This window comes from Nipponia nippon, unplaced genomic scaffold (genome assembly GCF_047370975.1).
Source record: "Nipponia nippon isolate SJK-2023a ecotype South Korea unplaced genomic scaffold, ASM4737097v1 scaffold_2, whole genome shotgun sequence".
In the NCBI taxonomy this organism is placed as follows: Eukaryota; Metazoa; Chordata; class Aves; order Pelecaniformes; family Threskiornithidae; genus Nipponia; species Nipponia nippon.
The window spans coordinates 86,504,147-86,523,579 of NW_028262336.1; the positions used below are offsets into that span (position 1 = coordinate 86,504,147).

At 44.5% G+C, this 19,433-nt stretch overlaps 1 protein-coding gene across 8 annotated transcripts in view; it reads left to right on the forward strand.

Moving 5' to 3' along the window:
- Window positions 1–3,173: 3,173 nt before the first annotated feature.
- KLF12 (KLF transcription factor 12) overlaps window positions 3,174–19,433 on the forward strand; it is a 247,864-nt gene continuing 231,604 nt past the window's right edge. For 4 of the 8 annotated variants that reach the window (XM_087757468.1, XM_087757477.1, XM_087757479.1 and 1 more), the window contains exon 1: window positions 3,174–3,204. The gene's annotated coding sequence lies outside the window, so the exon portion shown is untranslated. Of the gene's footprint in view, window positions 3,205–3,295; window positions 3,477–4,606; window positions 4,741–13,634; window positions 13,657–19,433 lie in introns of those variants that run through there. The other 4 variants (XM_087757470.1, XM_087757469.1, XM_087757472.1 and 1 more) reach the window with 3 other exon arrangements.

Consider the following 19,433-nt stretch of genomic DNA (forward strand, 5'->3'; position numbering starts at 1 on the left):
AATACTAAATGTTTTCAAAGTATTTCTGTGTTAAAATGTAAGGCAGAACGTTTTCAAATAGGCGATGTATGCTCAGCTTTGTTAAGCTAGATGAGAATGGAAACAGAGGGGTCAGGTATATGGAGTGAGCCAAGACGGTGATTTAGTAGGACAGGTTTTCCATAAAAGCATGTGATTGAGAACTACATTTCTCTATAAATCTGTGATATATATCAAATACTAATGTGTAATATCCCTACTTCTGTATCAATCTATTGATGTATAATCATGTAATACGTTTCTCCTGCGAATGTAGCTACACAATTTTTGCTTTAGATACTGCCCTGCAAATTCATGCATATGGGTAATAGTTCTTAGTAGCAGGCAATAGACCATGTAAACAGCCAACATAGCACATAATGAAGCTCATGGAGAACAAATTTTATCACCAAATGTCAGTCAGCCAACCCCTCTTCTAGATGATTTCCTTAGATATATTAGATAAATGAATAAAATATTTCTAAGTATGACAAAGTAAATATTGATGTTTTTAAATATTTTATCTGAAATTCAATGGAAATGAGCTTCATCTGCTTCTCAGGGCACGGCAGCGTGTGTAACACGATGTTTCTCTGTTACGCACCTTATCACACTGTCTACATGCAATCTCCTTCCTGCTATCACTATTCATTTTTCATGTGCCAAGTATTCATTAATCCTTTAACCTCAGTAGGTAGAAACCAGTTTTTCTCTGCAGAACACTCAGTGCTGGGAAATCGTTGCTCCCTGTTCCAAGTGGTTAAGAAGGATGAATGTTAATACTCATCATTTTTATTGATAAATCTGAATCTAAGCTATGCATCTACCCAGGGAATGTTTCCAGCGGTGTTTTTATAGTAGCCTGCTTCCTATGGGACTGCATATTTTATCTTTTAAAACAAGTGTTACAATGTTAACTTTTGACTTGGCTAAAATCTTCTGAAATCTAACGAATCACATATGGAACTTATGGTGAGTTGTTGGAACTGGTTCTGCATCTAAAGTAATAATATAAGGAAATAAGTTGCTTGGGTCATTAGACTGTATTTTAACTCTATGCCCACTTTTCTCCAAAGGAAATGATTACACTAGAGGCAAAATCATAATAGCAAATCATGCCTAATCCCCTTTATAGCTTGCGGAGACATATATTTACATAGACGGCAGGGTAGACTTCTGTTTATATCCATTTTAACATTTCTTATTCGCTATTCTGCCTTTTTTTTTTTTTAACGTTGTGGTAATAGAGGTAAGATGCAGGGACAAATAGTGAGGGGGTTATGTTACTAAAGCGTTTACGCCAAAAGGCGGCAGAGGAGCAGTTGCAGGGAGAACACACAACGCGATGCATAGATTTATTTCAGGCAGTTGGCATGAAATCCTCTCAGGGAACAAACATTGGTTCTGGTTCTTCTGGCTTCCTCAGTAAATATTGCGTGGAGCAGCAAACATTAGTTTGTATTTACTGAAAGTAATAGCATTTTAGCAGTAATTATTTACCTGAGCTCAGCCTGGCTTTCTGTGTAAATATGTGAGCTATACAGGCTTTTACACACTCACATGACGGGCCAACCTACTAGACAAGGGATCCCTCTTTTTGCATTTTGTTTACCAGATTATTGTCACGACTGGGATCCTTTGGAGCTGTTGAGCTGAGCTTGAATTTGAGGAGGACGAGTGGTGGGGCACGGCACCCTGACTATTCACAGTGCTCTTAACCTTCCTTAAATTGCAGTCCCCCCGCCCCAGACAGCCCAGAAACCATCTTAGCAGCCAGGGCTGGCCAAAGCTGACCTGCACTCTGGCCACACCGCGTTTACTTCACAGGAACCATAGGGGAGGAGGCAGAAAGCAGCCACATCAGGCTTACGCTAAGGAAAGGCTCTCCAAGGCAAGGGAAGCCCTGGGTAACCTGTCAGGCCAGCTTAATAGCTTTGACGCTGGTCAGGCACGGGCCAGGACCTTTCCACCAAAATATTTCACTGTGTAAACACATACGTGTAAGAACGCTTTTGAAGAGAAAGAGAGATTTGCTTCCTAAAGTTTAACACCAGCTCTCGGGATTTGTATTTTTGTTTCCTAACGTTGTTAAAGTTCTGCTTTTAAGACATCCATGTAATAAAAAGACTTTGTGTTTTAAACAAACTTCAAGATTTGGGAATCCGTTTCTGTCTATGTTGCTGCTAGAGCCTTTACAGCCCAGTATCTGCAGCCCTTACGTGTGAAAAACCTTCCCGTAGAGGAAGTTCTCAGCTTGCAGAGGCGCGACTGGGGTTTAGGCGCTGACCTCCATGCAAAAAGCCCACCTCACGCACTTCTCACGGGCTGCAGCCCGCCCCTGTGAACAAGGGGGGGAAAAAAAAGGAGAAGGGTTTGCAGAGCTCAGCCCCGCCAGCCCGCCAGGTAACTGCGGGGCCCGGCACCGCCGGCCCAGAGAGGCGGCGGAGCCAACGCCGCTCCCGCCGCCCGCCCTCCCGCGCCCCGCCGGCAGCGCGGCCCTGGGACGCCGCCGCCTGCTCCGCGCCTCAGCCCCCGGCCCGGCCCGGCGGCACCCGCAGCCCCCGGGGCTCCCCGCGGCGGCCCCGTCCCCGACCCCTCGTGTCGCGTCCTCCGGGACGCCCCTCAGCGGCGCGACCGCCACGTCCCCCCCCGGGGCTCCCTCAGCGCCGCCACCACCCAGCGCTGCGTCCCCCCCCGGGGCTCCCCTCAGCCTCCCCCCCCGCCCCGGGCCTCCCCTCGGCGCCCCCGCTGCCGGCCCCGCCCGGCCCCTCCCCGCGGCGCCCCCGGAGGCCCCGCTGCCCTGCCCCCCGCGGCCGGGCGGGGCCGGGGCCGGGGCCGGGGCCGGGGCCGGGGCCGGGGCCGGGCGGGGGGGCGGCGCGGCCGGGCGTTGCCGTCCCCACCCCCGCGGGGCGGGCGGCGCACCGGGGCGGCCGAGGGGCGGGGGCGCGGCCCCTCCCCTCCCCCCGCCCGGCTGCCGGTGGGGGCGGGGACGCGCCGCATGCCAGCGACGCCACCGGCGGCCGCCGCGGCCGGAGCAGGGGCCGGGAGCTGGGACCGCGGTCCGGACCGGGCCCTTTGTCTGAGCGGCCGGCGGGGCGGCGGCGGCCCCACCGTGAGGCGAGGCGAGGCGGCGCCGGGAGCCTCCACCCCCAGCCCCCCCGGCCCCCGGCCCATCATGTGACGCGGGTAAGTCGGCGGCCAGCGCCGCGGTTCCCCGGGCTGCCCCCATTCATTTCCCGGGGAGGGCGGCGAGCGCGGCCGCCGGCTGCCTCCGCCTGTGCCCTGCCTCTCTCTGTGCGTGTGTGTGTGTGTGTGTGTGTGTGTGTGTGTGTCTGTGTGACAGTGCCCGGGGAGAGCGGGGCGGACAGACAGACAGACAGAGACAGACACAGAGAGAGAGCGGGGACCCTGTGTCAGGGGAAGGAAACAGTTTCTCCTGCTCTGCCGCTTCTGCTCAGGTCTGTGCCGATTCCCTTTCTTATCAGAATAAACGGCTAACGTAGGTATTTTTCCCTGCTGTTGTCCCAATCAGCTTTCTTTTTTTTTAAAAAAAATAATATAATAATCGCTCCTGTACCGAAGTTAAATAATTTTAAAGAAAAGCGGGGGCAGCCCCCCCCTCCCCCCCCTTCACCCAGTGCCGCCGGGGCGAGCCGGCGGTTAACGGCGGTGCCCTCCCTCCTCTTCCTCATCCCTCCCTCCTCTTCCTCGTCCCTCCCGGTGCCCCGGCGGCGGCGGTGCCGGGGGGGCGGGGGGGGGTGTGTGCGCAGGGGGCCGGGGGCCGCCCCCGCCGCCGGCCCGAACTTTTCCCTCAACTTTCCCGCTGAGGCTTTAGGCGGCGGTGGTGGAGGATGGGGGTGGGGGGAGGGAGGGGGGAGGGGGGGCGGTGAAAAAAGCGGGGGGGGGGGATAAAAAGCGGTAAGCGAGGAGTGATGAGCAGCGAGCTGGGAGCGCCCAGCCCTTTGTGCTGCCGTCCCCGGGCGGGGGGGGGGGGGGGGCGGCCCCTGCGCCTTTTGGGGGGGGGGGGGGCGGGAAAAAAATTAATTAATATATAAAAATAAATATTAAAAAAAAATAAAAAACACGGAGTGTAACGCTCTACGGAGGGAAAAAAAATCAGAGTGTAACGCTATATGCGGGGAAAAAATAAAAATCGGAGTGTAACGCTATATTACCTTCTCCCAAACCAATTATCTTCTATAAAATAAATACTTGCTCTTCCAGAAGTCGGCCGGCGCTGCTTGGGGAGCAAACCGCTGGGATTTACGTTAAAAGCGTGTGCCCAGAGCGGTTGCGGGAGATGCGTGCCCCATCCTGTGAAGCCCACCGAAAGCTTTCGCTGCTGGTGCAGCCGGGTAAATGCGCTGGGATAAAATTTGGGTTCCTATCCGCCTCCCCCAAAATCCCGCACCACCGGTGGTGCGGGATTTTGGGGGAGGCGGATAGGAGCAACCAGATGGGTTATTTTATATTTCCCCCCTCTCCGTGGTTTGCAGGGATGCGATGCTGCGCTCCAGACAGCGTTTTTTTGTTTTTTTTTTTTTTTTTTCGGATCCCGGCTCCCACAAACGGGCTTGCATGGAAAATAGCTGTTTTACACGCTTAGGGAGCAGGTACGAGCAGTTTGGTAGGAGGCACTGAAGAGAAGTTCACTTGCATCAGGGTTTATATCGAGCTTGTAAAATCCTGCTAGCTTTTGGCAGTCCCCCTCCCCCTGAAGAAGTAAGTAAACCAATTTATTTTTTTAATTATCCGTCATGAAATAGATGGTATTCTTCTTCTCCCCCGCCCCCCCCTTTTTTTTTTTTTTTCCTTCTCCCTTTTTGTCTCGCCACGGCAGGTAGATATTCGCGGCAACTTTGCGAGGCTGCTTTATATAGCGCTGGCATATGGGCTCCATTTTCTGCTTTCTGGTTGGTCTCCAACTCTGAAATGTACAGGAACAGCAAAGTGGTCTTAGCGTGGGATTAGTAACTGTGCTGAATAGGTCACAGATGGGGCGATAGGAGCGTTTTTATTAATGACGTAAGGCTGCATAAGCCGAGTCTGCTTAATTTTTTTTTTTATATGTTATTTGTGCTGGGGGAGGGGGAATGTCTTTCTAATGGGACGTAATCAACTTGCAACCGCTGTCTGCAAGGCGCCGTGTCACCTATCGTCACAAACCGACCACCCGTAGCGAGGGAAACATTGCATGCGGAATTTTTTTTTTTAATTTTTTTTTTTTAATTTTTTTTTTTTTTTTTTTGCTGCCTGAGGCTTTGGCAGCCGGTGGGAGCTGCCGGCAGCGGGTGCCCGGGCTGGAGGCTGGCGGGATGACATCACCCCCTCGGCGGCCGGGGCGCAGCACCCATGCGCACCCCTCCCTGGGCCAGCACCACCACCCGCTCGCCCCTGCTGCGTCCAGAACAACAGTGGTGGTATTTTCCCTATTCTCTTTTTTTTTCCCCTTTTTTTTTTTTTTTTCCTCCACCGTTTCTTTTCCTGTGTCTGGTACCTGGAGCTGGGGAGGGGGGGAAGGAGGGAGCAGTCTGGGGAGCACCTTTCTTTAGGCAAACCTTTTCCTTAGGTTACTGGCAGTTTTACAAGGTGACTTGGGCCTCCCCCCCCCCCCCCCCCCCTTCTGTGTGTGTCGTCCCCCCCCCCCAGTTCATGGAGTAGTCAATAGCATTTAGAGAGGGCTGCAAAAAATAATATTTTTCTCTTCTGTCCCCTAGCTGTGGGGAAAAAGAGGCTTTTTGAGGAGGAGGTATGCCATAGGGCATTTGATGAGTGATTACACGTGTGCTGGAGGGGCTGGGAAGGAGTTTAGGATGTGGGAGATACTGTTTGGTTGCTGCTTCTGATAGTGAGGCAGTATCAGACGTGTACAGAAGGGGGGATGGGAAATGAGGTATTTTTAATTATTTTTTTTCCCCAGCAATACTTAGTGGTAATATTCCCAGGCCTTCCTGCGTTCTCTTGTAGAAAAACCTTTGCTGGAAAAGCCCCTGAGAGCTCAAGAAGACTGTGTGTAACAACTTTTAAAAATAAACTTTAAGACTCCAGGACAGGCTAATCATGGAGGCCTCTGCCAGCTGTTTCTGTTGGGATGAGCCAGACCTGGATGTGCAGCAGGGCTGAACCAGCTCCTCTTCCCCCAGGAGATGGTAGAGGGGGGTCAGTGAAGGGCTTGGGCTGCAAAGGCCCGTGGTAGCGGCGGTCTTCCTCTTGACCCAGACCAAGGTGGTGCGTGATGGTACCCACCACCATTAAATAGAAATACAGACCAAGCTTTTGAGGAAAATGGGCGATGCCTCTGCCGGGTGCTTGGGGAGCTCTCTGCCGCGCCGCAGGGTTGCAGAAGGTCTGCGTAATTCGGTGCAGGTTTCAGCACTAGAAGGGTGTCGTGTCGTTCAGATTTTGGGTAGTTTATAAAATAAAGGGAAGGTGTGTGCCTTTTCTCATCACTGGGTGGGCGATGCCTGCTTACGCTACCCTGCCCAGAGTTGTTGTGCTGTAGCCTGTGTGCTTCGGGCTGCCGGACCACCTCTGCGAGCCTTGCGGGGCCGCTGGTGCCGCTTTTCAGGATGGCCGACCTCCTTGCTCGTCCCTTCAGTAAGTGTCATTTGCGTGGTGTAACAGGTCTTGTCGGTACAAGGTTGGTTTTGACCAAGTCTTTGTTCGAATCAAGTAAAATATGAGACTGTGAATGAGGTGTTTGTATATTAATAAAGCTGGGGAAATACTTGTTTTTGCTGAAGTGTTTTGCCTGTGGCTTTTGAAGTATTGTATCTTGATTTGTTTTTTTGGAGGATGGTTGTGGTTTGCCTTTCCTTGACATAACTACAAAATGAAACAAAAAATTAATTTCTTTAAATGGAAATTTCATTTTTAGAAAAGCTGAAATGGATGCAGCACCGAGACTTTGACCTTCTCAGCTCCTGACTAGTGGTTGTTTACTACAGCTGCAGCTGTGCGTCTTTGAAAGAGGAGGAGCTGCAAACACAAGCATGCTCACTTTCCCCAGCTAAGAGGAAAACATATAATGAGCATGCTGTTTCAAAGTGAGATGTAAAGAAAGGTATTGAGCAGTCAGGTTGTGGCTTTTCCTTTCCTTTTGTGCAAGGTGTGCTGTGCTGTATCTGTAAGACAAATTTTGAGTCTTGGAAGTGCAAATGTTGAAAGCATGAAATGACTATGCTTCCTATGCAGTGAAAAAGAAATTAATTTTTTTAAATTAAATGCATGCTTACGCTAGAAAAGATAAATGCTCTTGCATTGTAGTACTAAGGACACTTTCAACATTGTTCTTCAGTGGAAAAAGCTTGATGTAACCTTACCCTGTGTTCAACAGCTGAACTTTAGACAGTCCTCTTGCTTCAACTGAATGATTTTTTTTTTAACTTGATACTAAATGCAAAAAAAAAAAAAAAGGAGCCACAAGAGTTATATTTGAGGATTCAGTGTCAAAATTATTGTTTTAGTTTATAGCTAGGCATAGACCTATGTTGACAGACTTGACTGGAGCATTGACTAGACCTAAGGTATGTATGTGGCACTGCTGCAGACATGGGTAAAATTGGACCAACGTGAGGATAGTTGTGTGGTCTCTTTCGGTTTATATATATATAAAAAACCCCAAACAAACAACTGCGCTAGTGGTGCTGTGTTTGCATTTCGAAGCTCTTTTCTGTGCAGAAGATCTGCTTAGACTTGGTGCCCTAAAACCTGTGAACTTTCTCATGCTTCTGCAAAGTTTGGTGTGACTGGTAGATTTGAAGTTTATTCTGAGTCTGAGCTCTCGTATTTGCTCCCCAAGCAGTAACTATAATACAAAAATGGTAGGGTATTTTTTAATTAGTTTTATTTACCTTTTGGCAGCAGAGAATTCTTAAAAGAATACTGAGAGACAGAAGGAAGAGGAAAAATGAACATGGCTTTGCCAGAAAGTCAGTGTATCTACACTGTATGTAACACCGAGCTTGTGTGGACTTTCCTTTCTTGAGTTCAGTGTAAAATCTCGTAGTGTTAATCAGAAAGCATGATCTAGACTTTGGTCTAAACCAAAATCAAATTATAATATACAAATATTTTTTGCATATATGTCTACTGCAAAATGATGTGTTTTGATTTGGAGAAGACAACTTTAAATTATGGTGTGCCTTGGTCCTATAACTATTTCTGTCATTTCCTGCATTTTTGGGAAGGGATGGTGGCATGGGCCATCCCAGCGTTTCTCAACTGAAATATATGGTAAAACTTGGGACTGAATGTATGAAGTCATGTGAAATATATTCAGGGACTGTATGCTTCATACGGACAATGTTTCTTCAAGCACTCCACGTCTGTGCACGTCAGCTCCTGTGTCAGAGGAGCCCCTTCAGCTGCAGGTACAAGGGTAGGACTTGTGTAGGTGTTAGCTTGCTGTTTATGCCTTTTGGTTTTTTTTTTTTTTTTTTTTTTTTTTTTTTTTTTTTAAGTTCACTGAAGTCACAAGGATGTAAGAGCTAAGGTATATCAGAACTAAAACTGTGTGTGTTAGGGTCAAGGGAGATCCCATGGTTAAAGACTATTAAAAGTACATGCTGGGTGATAATGAGTAAAGTTTGCCAAGACTGTTGCACACTGGCATTTCCTACCCTCTGAATGCAATGCTAGCACTGTCTGTATTTTTTTTTTTATCTTCTGGTTTGTTTATTTGTTCATAGTTTGGTTTTGGGTTTTTTTTGTTTTTTTTTCTTCCCCTTGAAGCAAATGCCCTCATGTGCCAATGGTGTTTACCCTTTTGTGGGTTGCTGGTAGTGCTGGCGTTAACAGGCTTTGGAGTTGCAGTGCAGACCAGCACCACTTGAGTTAAGGAATGTCTGGTTAGCAGTAACAAGCTTTTGTCCTCCCTGTGAACCAGCCTCCAGGATGGGAATGAAGCATGCTCTTTGCTAATGGCTGGCATGGTATTTGCTACGTAGCAGAGTAATGATGGGACTCACAAATCCCGAGCTTTGTTCCTGGCTGTGGGGTGAGCGTGTTCTCATCATTTAAATGTAGAACAATCAAATGCATGACCTTGGACATCAGCACCACAAAGGGGATAATTAATCAGATCATGTATCGTGTTGGGAGACCTGAGTTCTGGTCTCGGTTTTGTCAGATGTCACCTAGGACAACCACTTCGTTACCCTCTCTGTAATGTGGTAAGCAGTGACCCTGCTTCCTAATTAGCGTGGGGCATTGTCCAGCGGTCAGAGCTGTGAAGAGCACAAGGTTATGCATGCTAACGCTGATCCGCCCGCTGACTACCTAAATAGTTTCTTTTTCTCTGCCTTGGCCAAGAAGGGCTTTGCCGGTGGTGGTGGTGCATCTCTTTTCTGGAGCCTCATAGGTCCCCGATGGCAGTGCAGGAAGCACAGTGATGTTGGCTGGCCAGGTCAGTGCAGGTGATGTGCAGAGAGCTCAAGCTGCCTGGAAATAAGTTCAGGTCCATTAGCAGAGTCGGAGATGCTATCAGCGAGCTCTGGAAGCCTTCCTGAGCATGGGCGAGCTGTAATTCTCGCGTATTTTGTTCAAGCCTTGACAGACTGGCATTGGCGTAGGTAAAGGCAGCTATCTAACCCCAGCAGTTTTTGTCTTTTTCCATGGATCCATGAGGGAGAGTCTTTCTAAACAAAATGTTCTGAATTATTTTTTAGCTTTTTTTCTACTTCCAAAATTGTCAGAAGTGAGTGGTGTGTTCTCAAAAACTTTCAAATCAAACTTTGCAGAAGCAGTCACTGAGAATTTCAGCTGAAATGATTGAAGTTTGTTAAATGGAATAATGCAATATTAGGAATTTGTAATATTAATTTCAAAGAATAACTGTGACTGTGGTTATTTACCGTGGATGTTATTCCTTTTTTTTCCATGGGACCAGCGTTTTCAGATGGTCTGCTAAAGATACCTTTTATAGCAGATGTGATAACACGTTGTCATCTGAGGTAGCCACTGAGATACTTAGGATTACCGGTATCAGTTGCCAGTTCTTCCTAGGAAAAGAAGAAAGATAATGGCTGTATTATGTAGTAACATCTGACACAAATCTGAGCAGAACTTGACTTAAAATCAGAATAATATAGAAATATTTTTTTTTGTGTCTGTCTTTATTTTGATTGTGCAATGCTGGCATAAAAGAGTTTTGGGTTAGTCTTCAAGTATGGGTTGGCAGTGCTCTAGAAGAGCATGTAAAGAGCTGTGATTGATGACGCTTTAAAATCTTTTTAAGTGTTGGACAGTAGTTGGAGCTCTTCCAGTTCCTTTTTCAGGGAATCTTTCAGTAGTTGCAAGAAAATTTGGGTTAAGTGGGAAATGAAAAGATTTCTCTTAAAAAAAAACCCAAAAACCCAAAACAAAAAAAAAACCCTCCCCAAAATCCACAAAAACACCAAAAAAAGGCACAAAAAGGTGGGGAAAAACATTACAGTTTCTATAAATCGGTTACCTTTACAAGGCGACTTAATTTTTCACTGGTTCCATCTAACCAAGGAAATCTTTGTATAGACAGTGCCCAACAGAATTTTGAAAGGAAAAAATGAGTGAAGTGGGTCATTTTTCCCCTTTTGAAAGGGAGAGCGTGCAAACTCAGTCTAGTTGGCAGACAGATTTGGAGGCTGCTATTTTGGAAAGCATTGCCATTTTCACTTTTACTTTCCAGATCTATATTCAGCTAAATCAACATTTTGCTAAAACGTCTGTGACATTTGTCTAAAGAGCATATATCAATAATTATGGACCCTCTATATTTGAGAAGGTGATAGATTTGTAATTTTTGGTTGTGACTCTATTGGGATAAAGTTTACAATAGTCGCATCGAACAATTAAGTATAAACATAGCACAAATTGAAAAAGCTCATGAGGTTTAGAACACTTTTTCTTCTTTGCATCCCAGCCAGTATCCAAGCTGGATTTATTTTGTTCTTCCCAGAGATGTACTCTCCTTTAGGTTTCATGTATTGCTGGATTTAGGAAGACAATATTTCTTTTTCATTGCGATGCTGAAGCAGCATGTGGACTAGGCAGGGATGGGAGGCTTGAGTCTACGCATGGCAGTCACAGACACTTGTCTGAGTCAGTTCTGGTGGACAGCTTGAATAAAATACAGTCCTTTCCCTAGAAGAGGAGGCTAGATCATCCTCGCCTCGGAGGTATGTACTAAAATCATGACACCAGAATCATTCTTATGGTCAAAAGACCATCAGAAAAACCTCTCCATTGGCTGACAGTAGAGGAGGTCTCAGATGTTTAGCTCACACTTGGATGCGTGCACTGTACTTGTTTAAAGATAGGTGAGAGGAGACCTGCTCTGCTTAAGTCCTTGGCGAAGCGTTCCTGGCCCTGCAGGTTTTGATGGTGGTGAAGAACGAATAGCGGTTTCCGTGGGCTCTTCTCTTGGCTTTCGTTATTTGGTGTTTAACTTACCCTGTGCCTTGTGATAGCAGGCACCCTTAGCCAGGCGGTGGCTTCCTTCAGTAGGGGCAGCACGGGGAGCTTAGTGGTTTGGTACTCAAGTCCTCTTGTGGGCATAGCCTGAAGTCCATCAGCAGAAATGAAAAATACTTGGACTTTCAGATCCCTCCCTAATAATATTAAAGTTCTACGTATGTGTGGCTTTCATTGACATGTCTTTTCCCTCTTCTGAAAAAAAGAAAAGGAGGGGGGGAATGTGGGGGGGGGAAGAGGGGGAGGAAATAAAGAAAAAAGAAAAAAAAAAAAAGAGGAATTAAAACTAAAAGGAGAAAGTTTCTTCTTGTGATGAATTCTGACCGCAGTCGATGTATCACGTTCCCATTCATCGGTTCCCATCACGGTGTGTTTGGCTGTGGTGCTGCCTTCTGCTGCTTGCCAACAGCGCTGCCCTGCCCCTCTTCAGGTGAGGAGTCCCGTTTTCTGACAACCCTTCCACTGATGGCTTGAGTAGAACAGTGTCTTGACATTAAAACGCTGCTTTGATTTTTATTCCCTTTTTCTAGAGCCTAGATTTTCTAGAGCCTGGATTATTTTATTTTAAAGCCGCCTTCATTTCATGAAAGGTGTAGTAACTTTTAACAACTCTTCCCCCCCGCCCCCCTGCTTTTTCTTTAAAACTTTTCTACTTGTACTGTTGGGCTTTCCACCCATCCAACCAAAGAAGCCAGTGGCCCTTAATGCTATTTGTAGCATATATAAATAAGCTTAAAATTGCTACTTGCTCCGCGTAAGGGATATTTTCTCAGTTTTTAAGTGCCTAACTGGCAAGCTCTCTGAGCAGGGCTGCCTTTCCAAGAGCACAGCTTTCTGAGGCGGCTTCTGGCTGGCCAGAGCGCGGGGCAGGTGGGGTGAGGATGCTCCCCTGCATTTGGCTGTGGGTGCTGGAGTGTCTTACAGCAGACCCAGAGCGAGCCAGGGTCAGTCCCGCGTCCAGGCTGGCTCGTTGGATATTGCTGTGATATCATAAATAGAAACGTGAGGGTAGCATGAAAAGTCGTCTTTTCATATCAGTTAAGTATTAGAAATATGAAAATAGTCAGTGGAAGTATTCTCCTTGTGTTATACAATGTTAAAACTAATTCAACAATTTCTAATCTATATTTTTAATCTATATCAAAGAATCTGTAAAATTAATTTTTCTAGGAGGGAGCAGAAATGAGACACATGCTATGGCAATCATTTGATATGATCTAAAACAGTAATTCCAGTCAGCGTTTGTCAGACATTATAGTGTTTTCAGTTTAAAAGTTGAACAACTAGACCGCAGCTTTTATGAAGCTTGAGGACTGGCAACCGTGTCAAGTACAGGAATTGTGTCCTAAAAGCATCTTGACAGCGCAGCAAGTGCCGTAGAAGAAGTGAAGCCACATTTAACCAATGGGTAAGTTGCAAAGACTTTTAAGGATTTCTGCCTGGATGAACAAGTTCAAATCTAGCCACAGATGCCGAATTCAATTTGTTCTCCCAGTTTGTAATATGAACCCTGGTTTTATAGACCCGTCTAGTGCTGTATGTCTAGTAGGAGGCTTCCAGCTTGAAACTGAGCTCTTAGTTCAGTGGCTTAGGAGTACTTCTAGGCTGTTTTGCTTTAAAACGATCATCCTTGCTTTTGGTGCCTGATGCAGCCTTTCCTAGCTCTCTGCTAGGCTAAAGAACATGTTAGGTACCCCCCATAGAGTAGCATGTAAAATACAGTTTAAGTCTGCAATGACTTAGTGAAAAATCTTTGAAAAGTGTGTGTTTGAGGTCTTATTTGAAGAGCAAAGCTGCATTTTGAGTTCAGTGCCATCCCAAAGGATGGTTTCAGTTGATGGCTGGTTCTGTTCAAAGTCTTTATTCGGTGGCGGATGTGTTGGCATTTAAGCAGATAGCAGAAGGAACATACTGTAAAGTCAAGTGAAGCTGTACTCACTGGGGGCAGGACTTAGTGAAGTGAGAAGAAATACAAGATCTCAACATGGGATCAAATTGTGGATTAATTGATTTGAAGACCAGAAAAGATCATTATGATCATCTAATTCAATTTAAATAATGCCATCAGTAGAGTATCGCCTTGGCCTGCACGAAGCACGCATGGTCTCTTGGAGCTGGAACGTTTTGTGAATACACGGTTGTAACGTTAAAAAACTTCATGCGATGGGGAATCAACTGTCGTCTTTGGTAAGCTGTTCCAGTGTTTATAATTACCCTAATCTCTATGCATTATTTGTACCCTGAATTTATCCACATATTTGGCTTCAAGCCACTTAACCTTGTTATACCTCTGTCTCTTAAGTGAGTGGTCAACCAGTCTCCTGTCAATTCCTTCTCCGTCTTCATTTTCAGAGTTTGCATAATTGAACAGTGTTTTAATTTGTGGCTGTTCAAGAGGATGAATTGATTTAAATCGTTTTGACTTTAAAGTAACGGGCAGGAAAACTTGATTTAAACAATCAGTTTAAATCTTGCTTGGTTTCTGCAGTTCTTACTGATCTTTCTGTTCCCAGTGATGTCTGTCGCGTAAGTGACGTTTAGCGTGCTGATATGCAGAAGATGAAATAGTCTTTATGCAGAGTATACTCAAATTTTTAGCCAAAGGTATACATACCTATATATTTAAGAAGTTTGTGGATTAATGTTTGTTTACCGAGTTTTCATTTTTGCATGTTTAATATTACAATATGATGATGTGTTTCTTATTTACCAGATGGTTTAATTTTACTATTGACTTTGTCAGCTGTACTTAGATAGAAATTGGAACCCCTATAAACTGTAGAAAACATCATTGAAATGATTTTTATTAATATTTTGATTTATTTTTACTGTGCCAGGTTACTTTAAAAATCTTATTAAAAAGTATGTGTTTAACTTCTATGTTAAATAAAGGAAAAATGATGCTCAGTTACTAAGAGAAACTCATAGTTTCTGTTTAAAATGTCATTGAGAGTTTTAGAACTAGTAGGTATCAGCCTTCAGCATATTGTTTATATTAAAAGACTGGAAGAGAAAAACACATTTACCTAGTTTCTTTTGCTCCCGGTAGATTTTTTCAGCTTCTGAATGAGCTAGGTCTGTGGTGGCTGAATAAGCTGTGAGAAAGAAGATATTCTACTATGCACCTGCTTATTGATTAGTTTGCTGCATTTCAGTTTTGTTTAATCTGTGATTTTTATCAGGTTAGTAGTTTCTTTGAAACTTCAACAGCAAATGAGTACTGCTTGAGCATTGATGAAAGAAGGAATGTAAATCGGTTTCATAATTTCAAATGTAATTTTGTTGAATAATTTAAATAAGAGTCAGAATTTTTCATTAGAACGTATAATAGTGTTACAGAAAAAAGCCATTTCTTTACCAGACAGGTTTTGGAGCACTGTTGGTTAGCCTGCTTCTTCCAGGAGTATTAAACATTGTCAAAAGATAGGAGTAGCCATCTATTCTCATTTTGTGAAGCTGCCTATGGAAATAACTTTTTCAAATATTTCACTTATTCTCAGCTGATGACGCTGACACCCCATTTCTCAGGTGCCTTTTCGGACATGTCTCTTCAGTGTGTTGTATCTAAAGTACGAAATAGGATGCTCGTTGGCTAGAGGTGCCAGCTGAGCAGAACCACCCAGGCGCAGTGTTTGGTGTGCTTACCTTGTGCTGCACTTCTCAGACCTTTCTGTCCCTTGCTCACTCTGTTTTTTCTTCCTGTGTTTTTCCAGGATCATTTCAAATTTAATAACGCTCTTATTTGGATACTCCATTTTTTTCCCTCCTAACTGCTGTTCATTAATCATACCAGTTTTAAGAGAGTGAGTAAGAATACCCGGTGATTTTGCTGAGCTCTGCTCAACTTGCAGAAGTTGTGCTCTTTCGCAGTGCTCTTATCATTGAAGTCCTACTGGTACTCGAACAAACTGGAGGTCTTCCCTGTAATTATTTCATCCTTTCTGGAGACTTTCTTCCATGCTTACGTATATACGGCTCTATTTCCTCAGTCTTCTCAAGGAGATATCATTATGTAAATAAAGCTTAATTTCTGTGTATTCTGACTTTGAAACTATGATCCTTATTTGATAAGGAAATCAAATTAAAGATGAGCCTTTCTCCTTTTCTTCTCTACGTTCTCCCTAACTTCTTGAAATAGCAACTCAAGGCCAAAGCAAGATAATTTTTTTTTTTTTTGCCAGCTTTTTCATTGCATAGTTTTGTCCAGTGTGATAACTCCATTTCTACTTGTATTTCTCATGGAGCCAGGCAAAATGATGTAGGATGCAGAGTTACAAAAAAATAGTACAATTGGAAATGTAATTCCCTTCCTCCTCATCAAAGAGGGAAAAGGAAGTTTGGTGGCTGTGCCTTTTTTTTTTTTTTTTTTTTTTTTTGCAAGCTGACGTAACTAGCGCAGATCCTGTGAGAAGGATCAGGGCTGGGAACAAGGACCATTGTGCGCTGTAGCCCTGTGCAGCAAGTCAGAAAACTGAAAAGTGCCGGTCAGAGGAAATGTTTTATTCATGCTTCAAGCTGCCCGAGAGGAAAACGAACCAGGTAAAGAGTGCTAGAAATACATCCAGGCACGATGGAGACTCTTTGCCAGAAGAATATCTCCTTATGCTCTTGAGAGAAGCCCAAATGGGTGTTTACTTATTTGTGTTTTAAAAAAGGAAAGTGAAATACATTGTAAAGCTAATTTTATGCACATCTCATGCACCGCTACTGCCAAAGTAATTGGTCTGTGGGGAAACATCACCCTTCTAAAATCCAGTCGTCCTCCGGTCACTTGTTACAGTCCCAGCGGTTGCTCCAGTTCCTCCTCCTGACAAACTCTTCTCCAGTGCACACTGCAGTGTCTTGGTGTAGGCTTGTAGTGGGGTGCTTGAAGTAGGTGTGTGCTTTCCTCCATTGGGTTTACTACTATTCATGATTTTTATGTTCTTTATGAACCACCAGTTTATTAAGAAATAGCCCCTTACAGTCCAGCAGTGGTGTGTGAGGCTCGTGAACAGCTCTCTACGGAGCTTTTGAACTTTGTCTTCTGAGTACAGCTCTTCGCATGGCAAAGAAGAAATGTGAGCCTAAAGCGTTCGCAGTCATTAGCTTAAAATGCTTTCTCTGCAAAGGCTGTAATGATTTCATTTTTTACTAAAGTGGAATTTTTAGATGTTGTTTGTTGTTCTTCACCAGTCATGTTGCTCTTGTTTTCTCCATGTAATGTCTATTAGCCTTTTAATCTTTTTTTACTTTCAAGTTGTTTTTTTTAAATGCAGCGTTAGTTTCCATTGCACACAATTCTAAATGTAAAAAACAGCCATCCCTTAATTTATATTTCCATGTTATAGATGACATAGCATGTTATAGATCCCTGGAGCCCTGAATTTCTGCTGAAGATTTATTGCAGCAGTTCCTGAAAACACTGCGGTGAAGCAGTAACCCCTTGGTTTCTGGGTCGGTGCAGCAGGCAGTCGGAGCTGCACGTGTTGTCTCAGTGCTGGTGTCTTGCGTTACCTTTGGGAGAACTTGTGGTACCTCACAAGTTGCCACGTGGAAAGCGACTCCATTTCCTCCGTTTAGGTCAGGCTGTCAGGTGCCATTGCGTCCTGCTCTTCTGCAACTGGGACACGTGCGGTTCGAGGTGACCGTGACTTCACTTGCAGGCTAGCGGCAGGGTCCCTTGGGCCTTTTCCTCTCCTTGCCCTCGGGTGAGGGCTGCCTTTGGTACGTGTCCTCGTGTTTGTTCTGGCTTCAGGATCTTGGGAGAGTATTTCTGCTCTTTCCCATCTGTTTCCCAGTTGTGCTGTTGGACTCGATGTGAGTTGCCCTTCTCTGGGATGAAGGCAGGTTGCAGGGAAGAGAAACTACTAAATTAAGGGGACAGTGGAGGACATAAATGGCCCAGGAAAAGTAAATGTGTGTGTGTGTGTGTTTCATTAGTAAATAATGGCAAAAAGAAAGCCCGTTGTTGCTCAGTGGTGGCTTAAGATCTTTTGAAAACTATTTGCTGCTGAATATACTTTCCATGCAACATGGATTTCTCTTATTGCAGCACTAGTTATTATGTACTGAAGATCTTGTCCATTACTAATATCCCAGTCATCAGCTCTGGAATGATGTTTCTTATACTGCAGACAACCTTGAGACGTTTTGTAAGACAGAAATTGGTTTTCACTGCTCGCCACAGAAGTTTACGTAGCTAATGTGATGCCTGGCATGTTGTGTAAAGTGATTCTGTTGTAATGGGTTCATTTTTGTTGTTTGAACAATCCTCTGTTGTAATGTCAAAAGAGTCTCCTGGCTGCTCCTTCTAGGCTCGTTGAGAAGCTGCAGGTTTATTTCGTGTGGCGTTCTTGAACGTGGATCTTTGTAGGCTGCGGATTCGTGCTGGACACGGTAAATTTTGCTACAGCCAAAGTCCACGGATTCGGCTCGATACCTGTTGCGTCAGGAGGAGGTCGAGGTGCTTTCTTGAAGGGCTGATGTTTCTGTTGTTACGCTGAGCCACCGAAGAGCATCCGTGTCTTATCCAGTGTCGAGTTTCTCTGAGCGAACGAAACGTGACATCCTGAGGAACTTCGGATATGTGTTTTGTCTATTAAACAGTTGTCGAGGGCATCTTGTAGGTAAATGTGAGCAGATGTGAGTGCGCGATGTGTATTTTTCTAGTCTGGATTCTTCTGGTGAAACTTCAGAGTCTTTGTTTTTCAGCAAGGATGTTTGGACACGTAGTGCTCTTTAAGTATATCATTTAAAAGCACATTACCCAGCTTTTTGGAAACAGAAGTCTTACAGAACTTCTAACAGACAGGAAAATGGATTTCTTTGTTGCTTTGATCTGCCTTTAGTTTGCAAGAGCACAAAAATACTGTTACAGGCATTTTGTTTTAAAGTTTTAAGTCTTCACATTAATCAAAGTGGAATTCATGGATTTGTTATTTCTACTTAACGTCAGGCTTTACTTTTTCCTCCACTCTTCTTCAGATAGAGATATTATGTCATTGTTGCTTGGCTGGTAATCTTGCTTTTTCCAAAGATCCCATCAACGAAATTACTTCAAGTATATTTTGTGCGCCTCACCGTTTATTTTATGTCTGCAGGATGCAGTAAGCTAGTCATGCCCTAAATTGATTTAAATCTGTCAAGTAAGAAAAATAATGGAAAAATAATAGAAAAAAAATTAAGTAACCAGCATTCTGTTATAACATGCTACTCTATCCCTAGATTTGGTCTCTATCTTCATTGACATTTGAACTTTACCATGAGATGCATAATGTATTTTTAGAGAGGGTAGTGAGATATGTTCAGACCTCCATAGGTAGTGTACTGGCTGATAATTTGGAAGTCATTTCAGAAGTGCCTCAATTTTGCATGTGCAAAAATAAATGCAGTGCTGTTTACCCTAGATACTTTTAGATCTACCAATGGAAAAATACATAGAAAAACTGAGTAATACACAGGTTATTATATGTGTGCTTCAGATGGCAAAGTCCACAGGGATTTTTGTAGATGCTTGCTACATACATGGCTTCAGTTGCTTCTGCAGGCTGATGTTTTTTTTGGAAGATGCAAGGAAAAGTGTAACTTCTTTCCTTTGTCAGACCGAGAATAACTTCTATGAGCCCTGTAGCCATGAAAAGTATATTGAAGGAGGCTGTTTGCAGGAGGTATTACCCACTTGGTTTCCTTGGAAACGTGAAACATGATTTACAAATATTGACTTGAGAAAGCTGCAGCTTAGAGGAAATCCTAAACTGTTGGTTCAGGCTTTTAAATTAATAACTCTGAAGAGTTTAGGCCGGATTGAAAGTTACTGCGTGTCCATGAAATCGTATTTATAATAATTCTGGATTTCTGTGTTTCTTGGTGTAATAGCTAATTCTGGATGCTGGAGGACTGGAGAGAATCTGTGAGAGTTTTGCTGGATAAGGAGCGCTGAACCTGTGTTAAACAACCCAACTCCTGCTGGAGTTAATGAATTA